The sequence below is a fragment of the Schistocerca serialis genome, chromosome 11 (genome assembly GCF_023864345.2).
Source record: "Schistocerca serialis cubense isolate TAMUIC-IGC-003099 chromosome 11, iqSchSeri2.2, whole genome shotgun sequence".
NCBI classification, from domain to species: domain Eukaryota; kingdom Metazoa; phylum Arthropoda; class Insecta; order Orthoptera; family Acrididae; genus Schistocerca; species Schistocerca serialis.
Window position 1 is genome coordinate 6989960 of NC_064648.1, and position 18182 is coordinate 7008141.

An 18182-nucleotide genomic window follows, 5' to 3' on the forward strand; every position below is an offset into this window, starting at 1 on the left:
ACAAAAGGCACAATGCCAACTTACGTAAAAGAAAACTGACTCTCCTTACTGTCTATGTTTGAACCATTCCTGTGACACTAGTTATTGATTCCGATGCTTCACTTCAGGTTTACTGCATCCCTCTGACCTTATTATTGACGATGAAACACAGATATTGCATCGGAATTAAATACAAAAGGCACAACGCCGACTTAAGTACAAGAAAACTGACACTTCTTACTGTCTATGTTTTCAACCATTCCTGTGACACTAGTTTTAGATTCCGATGATTCACTTCAGGTTTACTGTGTCCCTCTGACCTTCCTATTGACGATGAAACACAGAAATTGCAACGGAATTAAATACAAAGGGCACAATGCCGACTTAAGTACAAGAAAACTGACTCCTCTTACTCTCTATGTTTTGAACCATTCCTGTGACACTAGTTAAAGATTCCGATGCTTCCCTCAGGTTTACTGTATCCCTCTGACCTACTTATAGACGATGAAACACAGAAATTGCATCGGAATTAAATACAAAAGGCACATTGCCGACTTAAGTATAAGAAAACTGACACGTTTTACTGTGTATGTTTTGAACCATTCCTGTGACATAGTTATAGATTCCGATGCTTCACATAAGGTTTACTGTATTCCTCTGACCTTCTTATTGACGATGAAACACAGAAATTGCATCGGAATTAAATACAAAAGGCACAATCCCGATTTAAGGACATGAAAACTGACACTTCTTACTGTCAAAGTTTTGAACCATTCCTGTGACACTAGTTATAGATTCCGATGCTTCACTTCAGCTTTACTTTATCCCTCCGACCTTCGTATTGACGATGAAACACAGAAATTGCATCAGAATTAAATACAAAAGGCACAATGCCGACATAAGTACAAGAAACCTGACTCTTCTTACTGTCTATGTTTTGAACCATATCTGTGACACTAGTTATAGATTCCGAAGCTTACCTTCAGGTTTACTGTATCCCTCTGACCTACTTATAGACGATGAAACACAGAAATTGCATCGGAATTAAATACAAAAGGCACAATGCCGTCTTAAGTACAAGAAATCTGACACTTTTTATTGTCTATGTTTGGAACCATTCCTGTGGCACTAGTTATAGATTCCGATGCTTCACATTAGGTTTACTGTATCCCTCTGACCTTCTTATTGACGATGAAACACAGAAATTGCATCGGAATTAAATACAAAATTCACAATGCCGACTTAATTACAAGAAAACTGACTCTTCTAACTCTCTATGTTTTGAACCATTGATGTGACACTAATGATTGAATCCGATGCTTCACTTCAGGTTTACTGTATACCTCTGACCTCCTTTTTGACGATGAAACACAGAAATTGCATCGGAATTAAATACAAAAGCCCAATGCCGAATTAAGTACAAGAAAACTGACACTTCTTACTGTCTATGTTTTCAACCATTCCTGTGACACTAGTTTTAGATTCCGATGATTCACTTCAGGTTTACTGTGTCCCTCTGACCTTCCTATTGACGATGAAACACAGAAATTGCAACGGAATTAAATACAAAGGGCACAATACCGACTTAAGTACAAGAAAACTGACCCTTCTTACAGTCTATGTTTGAACCATTCCTGTGACACTAGTTATAGATTCCGATGCTTCACTTCAGGTTTACTGTATCCCTCTGACCTTCTTATTGACGATGAAACACAGAAATTGAATCGGAATTAAATACAAAAGGCACAATGCCGACTTAAGTACAAGAAAACTGACTCTTCTAACTCTCTATGTTTTGAACCACTGATGTGACACTAATGATAGAATCCGATGCTTCACTTCAGGTTTACTGTATCCCTCTGACCTTCTTATTGACGATGAAACACAGAAATTGCATCGGAATTAAATACAAAAGGCCCAATGCCGACTTAAGTACAAGAAAACTGACTCTTCTTACTGTCTATGTTTGATCTATTCCTGTAACACTAGTTATTAATTCCGATGCTTCACTTCAGGTTTACTGTATCCCTCTGACCTTGTTATTGACGATGAAACACTGAAATTGCATCGGAATTAAATACAAAAGGCACAATGCCGACTTAAGTACAAGAAAACAGACTCATCTTACTGTCTATGTTTTGAACCATTCCTGTGACACTAGTTATAGATTCCGATGCTTCACTACAGGTTTATTGTATCCCTCTGACCTTCTTATTGACGATGAAACACAGAAATTGCATCGGAGTTAAATACAAAAGGCACAATGCCGACTTAAGTACAAGAAAACTGACTCTTCTTACAGTCTATGTTTGAACCATTCCTGTGACACTAGTTATAGATTCCGATGCTTCACTTCAGGTTTACTGTATCCCTCTGACCTTCTTATAGACGATGAAACACAGATATTGCATCGGAATTAAATGCAAATGGCACAATGACGACTTGAGCACAAGAAAACTGACTCTTCTTACTGTCTATGATTTGAACCGTTCCTGTGACACTAGTTATAGATTCCGATTCTTCACTTCAGGTTTACTGTATTCCTCTGACCATCTTATTGTCGATGAAACACACAAATTGGATCGGAATTAAACACAAAAGGCACAATGCCGACTTAAATACAAGAAAACTGACTCTTCTTACTGTCTATGTTTTGAACCATTCCTGTGACACTAGTTACAGATTCCGATGCTTCACTTCAGGTTCACTGTATCCCTCTGAATTTCTTATTGACGATGAAACACAGAAATTGCATCGGAATTAAATACAAAAAGCACAATGCCGACTTAAGTACAAGAAAACTGACTCTTCTTACTCTCTATGCTTTGAACCATTCCTGTGACACTAGTTATAGATTCCGATGCTTCACTTCAGGTTCACTGTATCCCTCAGAATTTCTTATTGACGATGAAACACAGAAATTGAATCGGAATTAAATACAAATGGCACAATGACGTCTTAAGCACAAGAAAACTGACTCTTCTTACTGTCTATGATTTGAACCGTTCCTGTGACACTAGTTATAGATTCCGATTCTTCACTTCAGGATTACTGTGTCCCTCTGACCTACTTATAGACGATGAAACACAGAAATTACATCGGAATTAAATACAAAAGGCACAACGCCGACTTAAGTACAAGAATACTGACACTTCTTACTGTCTATGTTTCAACCATTCCTGTGACACTAGTTATAGATTCCGATGCTTCACTTCAGGCTTACTGTGTCCCTCTGACCTTGTTATTGACGATGAGACACAGAAATTGCATCGGAATTAAATACAAAAGGCACAATGCCGACTTAAGTACAAGAAAACAGACTCATCTTACTGTCTATGTTTTGAACCATTCCTGTGACACTAGTTATAGATTCCGATGCTTCACTACAGGTTTATTGTATCCCTCTGACCTTCTTATTGACGATGAAACACAGAAATTGCATCGGAGTTAAATACAAAAGGCACAAAGCCGACTTAAGTACAAGAAAACTGACTCTTCTTACAGTCTATGTTTGAACCATTCCTGTGACACTAGTTATAGATTCCGAAGCTTCACTTCAGGTTTACTGTATCCCTCTGACCTTCTTATAGACGATGAAACACAGATATTGCATCGGAATTAAATGCAAATGGCACAATGACGACTTGAGCACAAGAAAACTGACTCTTCTTACTGTCTATGATTTGAACCGTTCCTGTGACACTAGTTATAGATTCCGATTCTTCACTTCAGGTTTACTGTATTCCTCTGACCATCTTATTGACGATGAAACACACAAATTGGATCGGAATTAAACACAAAAGGCACAATGCCGACTTAAATACAAGAAAACTGACTCTTCTTACTGTCTATGTTTTGAACCATTCCTGTGACACTAGTTACAGATTCCGATGCTTCACTTCAGGTTCACTGTATCCCTCTGAATTTCTTATTGACGATGAAACACAGAAATTGCATCGGAATTAAATACAAAAAGCACAATGCCGACTTAAGTACAAGAAAACTGACTCTTCTTACTCTCTATGCTTTGAACCATTCCTGTGACACTAGTTATAGATTCCGATGCTTCACTTCAGGTTCACTGTATCCCTCTGAATTTCTTATTGACGATGAAACACAGAAATTGCATCGGAATTAAATACAAAAAGGCACAATGCCGACTTAAGTACAAGAAAACTGACACTTCTTACTGTCTATATTTTGAACCATTCCTGTGACACTAGTTATAGATTCCGATGCTTCACTTCAGGTTTACTGTATTCCTCTGACCTTTTTATTGACGATGAAACACAGAAATTGTATCGGAATTAAATACAAATGGCACAATGCCGACTTAAGTACAAGAAAACTGACACTTCTTACTATCTTTGTTTTGAACCATTCCTGTGACACTACTTATAGATTCCGATGCTTCACTTCAGGTTTACTGTATCCCTCTGACATCCTTATTGACGATGAAACACAGAAATTGAATCAGAATAAAATACAAAAGGCACAATTCCGACTTAAGTACAAGAAAACTGACTCTTCTAACTCTCTATGTTTTGAACCATTGATGGGACACTAATGACAGATTCCTATGCTTCACTTCAGGTTTACTGTATACCTCTGACCTTCTTTTTGACTATGAAACACAGAAATTGCATCGGAATTAAATACAAAAGGCACAATGCCGACTTAAATACAAGAAAACTGACTCTTCTTACTGTCTATGTTTTGAACCATTCCTGTGACACTAGTTATAGATTCCGATGTTTCACTTCAGGTTCACTGTATCCCTCTGAATTTCTTATTGACGATGAAACACAGAAATTGCAACGGAATTAAATTCAAAAGGCACAATGCCGACTTAAGTACAAGAAAACTGACACTTCTTACTGTCTATGTTTTGAACCATTCCTGTGACACTAGTTATAGATTCCGATGCTTCACTTCAGGTTTACTGTGTCCCTCTGACCTTCTTATTGACGATGAAACACAGAAATTGCAACGGAATTAAATACAAAGGGCACAATGCCGACTTAAGTACAAGAAAACTGACTCTTCTTACTCTCTATGTTTTGAACCATTCCTGTGACACTAGTTATAGATTCCGATGCTTCACTTCAGGTTTACTGTATCCCTCTGACCTACTTATAGACGATGAAACACAGAATTTGCATCGGAATTAAATACAAAATGCACAATGCCGACTTAAGTACAAGAAAACTGACACTTCTTACTGTCTATGTTTTGATACATTCCTGTGACACTAGTTATAGATTCCGATGCTTCACTTCAGGTTTACTGTATCCCTCTGACCTTCTTATAGTTGATGAAACACAGATATTGCATCGGAATTAAATACAAATGGCACAATGACGACTTAAGTACAAGAAAACTGACTCTTCTTACTGTCTATGATTTGAACCGTTCCTGTGACACTAGTTATAGATTCCGATTCTTCACTTCAGGTTTACTGTATGACTCTGACCTTCTTATTGACGATGAAACACACAAATAGCATCGGAATTAAATACAAAAGGCACAATGCCGACTTAAATACAAGAAAACTGACTCTTCTTACTGTCTATGTTTTGAACCATTCCTGTGACACTAGTTATAGATTCCGATGCTTCACTTCAGGTTCACTGTATCCCTCTGAATTTCTTATTGACGATGAAACACAGAAATTGCAACGGAATTAAATTCAAAAGGCACAATGCCGACTTAAGTACAAGAAAACTGACACTTCTTACTGTCTATGTTTTGAACCATTCCTGTGACACTAGTTATAGATTCCGATGCTTCACTTCAGGTTTACTGTGTCCCTCTGACCTTCTTATTGACGATGAAACACAGAAATTGCAACGGAATTAAATACAAAGGGCACAATGCCGACTTAAGTACAAGAAAACTGACTCTTCTTACTCTCTATGTTTTGAACCATTCCTGTGACACTAGTTATAGATTCCGATGCTTCACTTCAGGTTTACTGTATCCCTCTGACCTACTTATAGACGATGAAACACAGAATTTGCATCGGAATGAAATACAAAATGCACAATGCCGACTTAAGTACAAGAAAACTGACACTTCTTACTGTCTATGTTTTGATACATTCCTGTGACACTAGTTATAGATTGCGATGCTTCACTTCAGGTTTACTGTATCCCTCTGACCTTCTTATTGACGATGAAACACAGACTTTGCATTGGAATTAAATACAAATGGCACAATGCCGACTTAAATATAAGAAAACTGCCTCTTCTTACTCTCTATGTTTTGAACCATTGATGTGACACTAATGATAGATTCCGATGCTTAACTTCAGTTTTACTCTATCCCTCTGACCTTCTTATTGACGATGAAACACAGAAATTGCTTCGGAATTAAATACAAAAGGCACAATGCCAACTTACGTAAAAGAAAACTGACTCTCCTTACTGTCTATGTTTGAACCATTCCTGTGACACTAGTTATAGATTCCGATGCTTCACTTCAGGTTCACTGTATCCCTCTGAATTTCTTATTGACGATGAAACACAGAAATTGCAACGGAATTAAATTCAAAAGGCACAATGCCGACTTAAGTACAAGAAAACTGACACTTCTTACTGTCTATGATTTGAACCATTCCTGTGACGCTAGTTATAGATTCCGATGCTTCACTTCAGGTTTACTGTACCCAGCGGACCTTCTTGTTGACGATGAAACACAGAAATTGCATCGGCATTTTATACAAAAGGCACAATGCCGACTTAAGTACAAGAAGACAGACTCTTCTTACTGTCTATGTTTTGAACCTTTCCTGTGACACTAGTTATTGATTCCGATGCTTCACTTCAGGTTGACTGTATCCCTCTGACCTTCTTATTGACGATCAAACACAGAAATTGCATCTTAATTAAATACTAAAGGCACAATGCCGACTTAAGTACAAGAAGACTGACTCTTCGTACTGTCTATGTTTTGAACCATTCCTGTGACACTAGTTATAGATTCCGATGCTTCACTTCAGGTTTACTGTATCCCTCTGACCTTCTTATTGACGATCAAACACAGAAAACTGATCGGAATTAAATACAAAAGTCACAATGCCGACTCAAGAACAAGAAGACTGGCTCTTCTTACTGCCTATGTGTTGAACCATTTCTGTTACACTTGTTATAGATTCCGATGCTTCACTTCAGGTTTACTGTATCCGTCTGACCATCTTATTGACGAAGAAACACAGATATAGCATCGGAATTAAATACAAAAGGCAGTATGCCGAGTTAAGTACAAGAAGACTGGCCCTTCTTAATGTCTATGTTTTGAACCATTCCAGTGACACTAGTTATAGATTCCGATGCTTCAAGTCAGGTGTACTGTCTCCCTCAGACCTTCTTAATGAGGATGAAACACAGAAATTGCATTGGAATTAAATACAAAAGGCACAATGCCGACTCAAGTACAAGAAGACTGGCTCTTCTTACTGTCTATGTTTTGAATCATTCCTGTGACACTAGTTATATATTCCGATGCTTCACTTCAGGTTTACAGTATCCCTCTGACCTTCTTATTGACGATGAAACATAGAAATTGCATCGGAATTAAATACAAAAGGCACAATGCCGACTCAAGTACAAAAGGACTGGCTCTTCTTAATGTCTATGATTTGAACCATTCCTGTGACACTAGTTATAGATTCCTATGCTTCACTTCAGGTTTACTGTATCCCTCTGACCTTCTTATTGACGATGAAACACAGAAATTGCATCGGAATTAAATATAAAAGGCACAATGCCGACATAAGTACAATAAGACTGACTCTTCTTACTCTCTAAGTTTTGAACCATTCCTGTGACACTAGTTATAGATTCCGATGCCTCACTTTAGGTTTACTGTATCCCTCTGACCTTCTTATTGACGATGAAACACAGAAATTGCATCGGAATGAAATACAAAGGGCAGAATGCCGACTTAAGTACAAGAAAACTGACTCTTCTTACTGTCTATGTTTTGAACCATTCCTGTGACACTAGTTATAGATTCCGATGCTTTACTTCAGTTTTACTGTATCCCTCTGACGTTCTTATTGACGATGATACACAGACACTGCATCGGAATTAAATACAAAAGGCAAAATGCCGACTTAAGTACAAGAAGACTGACTCTTCTTACTGTCTATGTTTTGAACCATTCCTGTGACACTAGTTATAGATTCTGATGACCCACCTCAGGTGATCTGTATCCTTCTAACCTTCGTATTGACAATGAATCACAGAAATTGCATCGAAATTAAATACAAAAGGCACAATGCCGACTTAAGTACAAGAAGGCTGATTCTTCTTACTGTCTATGTTTTGAACCTTTCCTGTGACACTAGTTATTGATTCCGATGCTTCACCTCAGGTTGACTGTATCCCTCTGACCTTCTTATTGACGATAAAACACAGAAATTGCATCTTAATTAAATACAAAAGGCACAATGCCGACTTAAGTACAAGAAGACTGACTCCTTTTACTGTCTATGTTTGAACCATTCCTGTGACACTAGTTCTTGATTCCGATGCTTCACCTCAGGTTGACTGTATCCCTCTGACCTTGTTATTGACGATCAAACACAGAAAATTGATCGGAATTAAATACAAAAGGCACAATGCCGACTCAAGTACAAGAAGACTGGCTTTTCTTACTGTCTATGATTTGAACCATTCCTGTGACGCTAGTTATAGATTCCGATGCATAACTTCAGGTTCACTGTATCCAGCTGACCTTCTTATTGACGATCAAACACAGAAAATTGATTGGAATTAAATACAAAAAGCACAATCCCGACTCAAGTACAAGAAGACTGGCTCTTCTTACTGTCTATGATTTGAACCATTCCTGTGACGCTAGTTATAGATTCCGATGCTTCACTTCAGGTTTACTGTACCCAGCGGACCTTCTTGTTGACGATGAAACACAGAAATTGCATCGGCATTTTATACAAAAGGCACAATGCCGACTTAAGTACAAGAAGACAGACTCTTCTTACTGTCTATGTTTTGAACCTTTCCTGTGACACTAGTTATTGATTCCGATGCTTCACTTCAGGTTGACTGTATCCCTCTGACCTTCTTATTGACGATCAAACACAGAAATTGCATCTTAATTAAATACAAAAGGCACAATGCCGACTTAAGTACAAGAAGACTGACTCTTCGTACTGTCTATGTTTTGAACCATTCCTGTGACACTAGTTATAGATTCCGATGCTTCACTTCAGGTTTACTGTATCCCTCTGACCTTCTTATTGACGATCAAACACAGAAAACTGATCGGAATTAAATACAAAAGTCACAATGCCGACTCAAGAACAAGAAGACTGGCTCTTCTTACTGCCTATGTGTTGAACCATTTCTGTTACACTTGTTATAGATTCCGATGCTTCACTTCAGGTTTACTGTATCCGTCTGACCATCTTATTGACGAAGAAACACAGATATAGCATCGGAATTAAATACAAAAGGCAGTATGCCTTATTAAGTACAAGAAGACTGGCCCTTCTTAATGTCTATGTTTTGAACCATTCCAGTGACACTAGTTATAGATTCCGATGCTTCAAGTCAGGTGTACTGTCTCCCTCAGACCTTCTTAATGAGGATGAAACACAGAAATTGCATTGGAATTAAATACAAAAGGCACAATGCCGACTCAAGTACAAGAAGACTGGCTCTTCTTACTGTCTATGTTTTGAATCATTCCTGTGACACTAGTTATATATTCCGATGCTTCACTTCAGGTTTACAGTATCCCTCTGACCTTCTTATTGACGATGAAACATAGATATTGCATCGGAATTAAATACAAAAGGCACAATGCCGACTCAAGTACAAAAGGACTGGCTCTTCTTAATGTCTATGATTTGAACCATTCCTGTGACACTAGTTATAGATTCCTATGCTTCACTTCAGGTTTACTGTATCCCTCTGACCTTCTTATTGACGATGAAACACAGAAATTGCATCGGAATTAAATACAAAATTCGCAATGCCGACTTAAGTACAAGAAGACTGACTCATCTTTCTGTCTATGTTTTGAACCATTCCTGTGAAACTAGTTATAGATTCAGATGCTTCACTTCAAGATTATTGTATCCCTCTGACTTTCTTATTGACGATGAAACACAGAAATTCCATCGGAATTAAATACAAAATTCAAAATGCCGACTCAAGTACAAAAAGACTGGCTCTTCTTAGTGCCTATGATTTGAACCATTCCTGTGACACTAGTTATAGATTCCGATGCTTCACTGCAGGTTTACTGTGCCCAGCTGACCATCTTATTTACGATGAAACACAGAAATTGCTTCGGCATTTTATACAAAAGGCACAATGCCGACTTAAGTACAAGAAGACTGACTCTTCTTACTGTCTATGTTTGAACCTTTCCTGTGACACTAGTTATTGTTTCCGATGCTTCACTTCAGGTTGACTGTATTCCTCTGACCTTCTTATTGACGATGAAACACAGAAATTGCATCTTAATTAAATACAAATGTCACAATATCGACTTAAGTACAAGAAGACTGACTCTTCTTACTGTTTATGTTTTGAACCATTCCTGTGACACTAGTTATAGATTCCGATGCTTCACTTCAGGTTTACCGTATCCACCTGAACTTCTTATTGACGATGAAACACAGAATTTGCATCGGAATTAAATATAAAATGCGCAATGCCTTCTTAAGTACAAAAAGACTGACTCTTCTTACTCTCTATGTTTGAACTATGCCTGTGACACTAGTTATAGATTCCGATGCTTCACTTTAGGTTTACTCTATCCCTCTGACCTTCTTATTGACGATGAAACACAGAAATTGCATCGGAATGAAATACAAAGGGCACAATACCGACTTAAGTACAAGAAAACTGACTCTTCTTACTGTCTATGTTTTGAACCATTCCTGTGACACTAGTTATAGATTCCGATGCTTCACTTTAGGTTTGCTGTATCCCTCAGACCTTCTTATTGACGATGAAACACGGAAATTGCATCGGAATGAAATACATAGGGCACAATACCGACTTAATTAAAGAAAACTGACTCTTCTTACTGTCTATGGTTTGAACCATTCCTGTGACGCTAGTTATAGATTCCGATGCTTCATTTCCGGTTAACTGTAACCAGCTGACCTTCTTATTGACTATGAAGAACAGAAATTGCATCGGAATTAAATACAAAAGGCACAATGCCGACTTAAGTACAGGAAGACTGACTCTTCTTACTGTCTATGTATTGAACCATTCCTGTGACACTAGTTATAGATCCCGATGCTTCACTTCAGTTTTACTGTATCCCTCTGACCTTCTTAATGACGATGAAACACAGACACTGCATCGGAATTAAATACAAAAGGCCCAATGCCGACTTAAGTTCAAGAAGACTGACTGTTCTTACTGTCAATGGTTAGAACCATTCCTGTGCCACTAGTTATAGATTCCGATGCTTCACTTCAGGTTTACTGTATCCCTCTGATCTTCTTATTGACGATGAAACACAGAAATTGCATCGGAATAAAATATAAAAGGCACAATGCCGACTTATGTACAATAAGACTGACTCTTCTTACTCTCTAAATTTTGAACCATTCCTGTGACACTAGTTATAGATTCCGATGCCCCACTTTAGGTTTAATGTATCCCTCTGACCTTCTTGTTGACGACGAAACACAGAAATTGCATCGGAATGAAATACAAAGGGCAGAATGCCGACTTAAGTACAAGAAAACTGACTCTGCTTACTGTCTATGTTTTGAACCATTCCTGTGACACTAGTTATAGATTCCGATGCTTTACTTCAGTTTTACTGTATCCCTCTGACCTTCTTATTGACGATGATACACAGACACTGCATCGGAATTAAATACAAAAGGCAAAATGCCGACTTAAGTACAAGAAGACTGACTCTTCTTACTGTCTATGTTTTGAACCATTCCTGTGACACTAGTTATAGATTCTGATGACCCACCTCAGGTGATCTGTATCCTTCTAACCTTCGTATTGACGATGAATCACAGAAATTGCATCGGAATTAAATACAGAAGGCACAATACCGACTTAAGTACAAGAAGGCTGATTCTTCTTACTGTATATGTTTTGAACCTTTCCTGTGACACAAGTTATTGATTCCGATGCTTCACCTCAGGTTGACTGTATCCCTCTGACCTTCTTATTGACGATAAAACACAGAAATTGCATCTCAATTATATACAAAAGGCACAATGCCGACTTAAGTACAAGAAGACTGACTCCTTTTACTGTCTATGTTTGAACCATTCCTGTGACACTAGTTCTTGATTCCGATGCTTCACCTCAGGTTGACTGTATCCCTCTGACCTTCTTATTGACGATCAAACACAGAAAATTGATCGGAATTAAATACAAAAGGCACAATGCCGACTCAAGTACAAGAAGACTGGATTTTCTTACTGTCTATGATATGAACCATTCCTGTGACGCTACTTATAGATTCCGATGCATAACTTCAGGTTCACTGTATCCAGCTGACCTTCTTATTGACGATCAAACACAGAAAATTGATCGGAATTAAATACAAAAGGCACAATGCCGACTCAAGTACAAGAAGACTGGCTCTTCTTACTGTCTATGATTTGAACCATTCCAGTGACGCTAGTTATAGATTCCGATGCATAACTTCAGGTTCACTGTATCCAGCTGACCTTCTTATTGACGATGAAGCACAGAAATTGCATGGGAATTAAAAACAAAAGGCACAAAGCCGACTTATGTACAAGAAGACTGACTCTTATTACTGTCTATGTTTTGAACCATTCCTGAGTAACTAGTTATAGATTCCGATGCTTCACTTCAGGTTTAATGTATCCCTGTGACCGTCTTATTGACGATCAACCACAGAAATTTCATCGGAATTAAATACAAAAGGCACAATGCCGACTCAAGTACAAGAAGACTGGCTCTTCTTACTGTCAATGTTTCTACCATTCTTGTGACACTAGTTATAGATTCCGATGCTTCACTTCAGGTTTACTGTACCCAGCGGACCTTCTTGTTGACGATGAAACACAGAAATTGCATCGGCATTTTATACAAACGGCCCAGTGATGACTTAAGTACAAGAAGACTGACTCTTCTTACTGTCTATGTTTTGAACTTTTCTTGTGACACTAGTTATTGATTCCGATGCTTCACCTCAGGTTGACTGTATCCCTCTGACCTTCTTATTGACGATAAAACACAGAAATTGCATCTTAGTTAAATACAAAATTAACAATGCCGACTTAAGTACTAGAAGACTGACTCTTTTTACTGTCTATGTTTTGAATCATTCCTGTGACACTAGTTATAGATTACGATGCTTCACTTCAGGTTTACTGAATCCCTCCGACCTTCTTATTGACAATCAAACACTGAAAATTGATCGGAATTAAATACAAAAGGCACAATGCTGACTCATGTACAAGAAGACTGGCTCTTCTTACTGTCTATGATTTGAACCATTCCTCTGACGCTAGTCATAGATTCCGATGCATAACTTCAGTTCACTGTATCCAGCTGACCTTCGTATTGACGATGAAACACAGAAATTGCATCGGAATTAAATGCAAAAGGCACAATGCCGACTTAAGTACAAAAAGACTGACTCTTCTTACTGTCTATGTTTGAACCATTCCTGTGACACTAGTTATAGATTCCGATACTTCACTTCAGTTTTACTGTATCCCTCTAACCTTCTTAGTGACGATGAAACACAGAAATTGCATCGGAATTAAATAGAAAAGTCACAATGCCGACTTATGTACAAGTAAACTGACTCTTCTTACTGTCTATGTTTTGAACCATTCCTGTGACACTAGTTATAGATTCCGATGCTTCACTTCAGGTTTACTGTATCCCTCTGAGCTTCTTATTGACGATGAAGCACAGAAATTGCAACGGAATTATATGCAAAAGGCACAATGCCGACGTAAGTACAAGAAGACTGACTCTTCTTACTGTTTATGATTTGAACCATTCCCGTGACACTCGCTTTAGATTCCGCTGCTTCACGTCAGGTTTACTGTATCCCTTTCACCTTCTCATTGACGATGAAACACAGAAATTGCATCATAATTAAATACAAAAGGCACAATGCCGACTTAAGTACAAGAAGGGTGACTCTTCTTACTGTCTATGTTTTGAACCATTCCTGTGACACTAGTTATAGATTCCGATGCTTCACTTCAGGTTTACTGTATCCCTCTGACCTTCTTATTGACGATCAAACACAGAAAATTGATCGGAATTAAATACAAAAGTCACAATGCCGACTCAAGATCAAGAAGAATGGCTCTTCTTACTGCCTATGTGTTGAACCATTTCTGTTACACTAGTTATAGATTCCGATGCTTCACTTCAGGTTTACTGTATATCCTCTGACCTTCTTATTGACGATGGAACACAGAAATTGCATCGGAATTATATACAAAAGGCACTATGCCGAGTTAAGTACAAGAAGACTGACCCTTCTTACTGTCTATGTTTTGAACCACTCCTGTGAATCTAGTTATAGATTCCGATGCTTCACGTCAGGTGTACTGTATCCCTCAGACCTTCTTATTGAGGATGAAACACAGAAATTGCATCGGAATTAAATACAAAAGGCACAATGCCGACTCAAGTACAAGAAGACTGGCTCTTCTTACTGTCAATGTTTTCTACCATTCTTGAGACACTAGTTATAGATTCCGATGCTTCACTTCAGGTTTACTGTACCCAGCGGACCTTCTTGTTGACGATGAAACACAGATATTGCATCGGCATTTTATACAAACGGCACAATGATGACTTAAGTACAAGAAGACTGACTATTCTTACTGTCTATGTTTTGAACTTTTCTTGTGACACTAGTTATTGATTCCGATGCTTCACCTCAGGTTGACTGTATCCCTCTGACCTTCTTATTGACGATAAAACACAGAAATTGCATCGGAATTAAATGCAAAAGGCACAATGCCGACTTAAGTGTAAAATGACTGACTCTTCTTACTGTCTATGTTTGAACCATTCCTGTGACACTAGTTATAGATTCCGATGCTTCACTTCAGGTTTACTGTATCCCTCTGACCTCCTCATTGTCGATGAAACACAGAAATTGCATCTTAATTAAATACAAAAGGCACAATGCAGACGTAAGTACAAGAAGACTGACTCTTTTTACTGTCTATGCTTTGAACCATTCCTGTGACGCTAGTAATAGTTTCCGATGCTTCACGTCAGGTTTACTGTATCCCTTTGACCTTCTTATTAACGATCAAACACAGAAAATTCATCGCAATTAAAAACAAAAGGCACAATGCCGACTCAAGTACAAGAAGACTGGCTCTTCCTACTGTCTATGTCTTGATCCATTCCTGTGACACTAGTTATAGATTCCGATGCTTCACTTCAGGTTTACTGTATCCCTCTGACCTTCTTATTGACGATGAAACACAGAAATTGCATCGGAATTATATACAAAAGCCACAATGCCGACTTAAGTACAAGAAACCTGACTCTTCTTACTGTCAATGCTTTGAACCATTCCTGTGACATTAGTTATAGATTCCGATGCTTCACTTCAGGTTTACTGTATCCCTCTGACCTCCTCATTGTCGATGAAACACAGAAATTGCATCTTAATTAAATACAAAAGGCACAATTCAGACGTAAGTACAATAAGACTGACTCTTTTTACTGTCTATGTTTTGAACCATTCCTGTGACGCTAGTAATAGTTTCCGATGCTTCACTTCAGGTTTACTGTATCCCTTTGACCTTCTTATTAACGATCAAACACAGAAAATTCATCGCAATTAAAAACAAAAGGCACAATGCCGACTCAAGTACAAGAAGACTGGCTCTTCTTACTGTCTATGTTTTGATCCATTCCTGTGACACTAGTTATAGATTCCGATGCTTCACTTCAGGTTTACTGTATCCCTCTGAACGTCTTATTGACGATGAAACACAGAAATTGCATCGGTATTAAATATAAAAGGGACAATGGCCCCTTAAGTACAAAAAGACTGACTCTTCCTACTCTCTATGATTTGAACTATTCCTGTGACACTAGTTATAGATTCCGATGCTTCACTTCAGGTTTACTGTATCCCTCCGACCTCCTCATTGTCGATGAAACACAGAAATTGCATCTTAATTAAATACAAAAGGCACAATGCAGACGTAAGTACAAGAAGACTGACTCTTCTTACTCTCTATGTTTTGAACCATTCCTGTGACACTAGTTATAGATTCCGATGCTTCACTTCAGGTTTACAGTATCCCTCTGACCTTCTTATTGACGATGAAACACAGAAATTGCATCGGAATTAAATACAAAAGGCACAATGCCGACTCAAGTACAAGAGGACTGGCTCTTCTTAATGTCTATGTTTTGAACCATTCCTGTGACGCTACTTATAGATTCCTATGCTTCACTTCAGGTTTACTGTATCCCTCTGACCTTCTTATTGACGATGAAACACAGAAATTGCATCGGAATTATTCACAAATGGCACAATGCCGACTTAAGTACAAGAAGACTGACTCTTCTTACTATCTATGTTTTGAACCTTTCCTGTGACACTAGTTATTGATTCCGATGCTTCACTTCAGGTTGACTGTATCCCTCTGCCCTTCTTATTGACGATGAAACACAGAAATTGCATCTTAATTAAATACAAAAGCACAATGCCAACTTAAGTACAAGATGACTGACTCTTCTTACTGTCTATGTTTAGAACCATTCCTGTGACACTAGTTATACATTCCGATGCTTCACTTTAGGTTTACTGTATCCCTCTGACCTTCATATTGACGATCAAACACAGAAAATTGATCGGAATTAAATACAAAAGGCACAATGCCGACTCAAGTACAGGAAGACGGGCACTTCTTACTGTCTATGATCTGAACCATTTCTGTGACACTAGTTATAGATTCCGATGCTAAACTTCAGGTTCACTGTATCCAGCTGACCTTCTTATTGACGATGTAGCACAGAAATTGCATCGGAATTAAATACAAAAGGCACAATGCCGACTCAAGTACAAGAAGACTGGCTCTTCTTACTGTCTATGTTTTGATCCATTCCTGTGACACTAGTTATAGATTCCGATGCTTCACTTCAGGTTTACTGTATCCCTCTGAACGTCTTATTGACGATGAAACACAGAAATTGCATCGGTATTAAATATAAAAGGGACAATGGCCCCTTAAGTACAAAAAGACTGACTCTTCCTACTCTCTATGATTTGAACTATTCCTGTGACACTAGTTATAGATTCCGATGCTTCACTTCAGGTTTACTGTATCCCTCCGACCTCCTCATTGTCGATGAAACACAGAAATTGCATCTTAATTAAATACAAAAGGCACAATGCAGACGTAAGTACAAGAAGCCTGACTCTTCTTACTCTCTATGTTTTGAACCATTCCTGTGACACTAGTTATAGATTCCGATGCTTCACTTCAGGTTTACAGTATCCCTCTGACCTTCTTATTGACGATGAAACACAGAAATTGCATCGGAATTAAATACAAAAGGCACAATGCCGACTCAAGTACAAGAGGACACTAGTTATAGAGTGCGATGCATCACTTCAGTTTTACTGTATCCCTCTAACCTTCTTATTGACGATGAAACACAGAAACTGCATCGGAATTAAATACAAAAGGCACAATGCCGACTTAAGTACAAGACGACTGACTCTTCTTTCTGTCTATGTTTTGAACCATTCCTGTGAAACTAGTTATAGATTCCGATGCTTCACTTCAGGTTTACTGTATCCCTCTGACCTTCTTATTGACGATCGAACACAGAAATTTCATCGGAATTAAATACAAAATTCAAAATGCCGACTCAAGTACAAGAAGACTGGCTCTTCTTATTGCCTATGATTTGAACCATTCCTGTGGCACTAGTTATAGATTCCGATGCTTCACTTCAGGTTTACTGTACCCAGCTGACCATCTTATTGACGATGAAACACAGAAATTGCATCGGCATTTTATACAAAAGGCACAATGCCGACTTAAGTACAAGAAGACTGACTCTTCTTACAGTCTATGTTTGAACCTTTCCTGTGACACTAGTTATTGATTCCGATGCTTCACTTCAGGCTTACCGTATCAAGCTGAACTTATTATTGACGATGAAACTCAGAAATTGCATCGGAATTAAACAGAAAAGGCA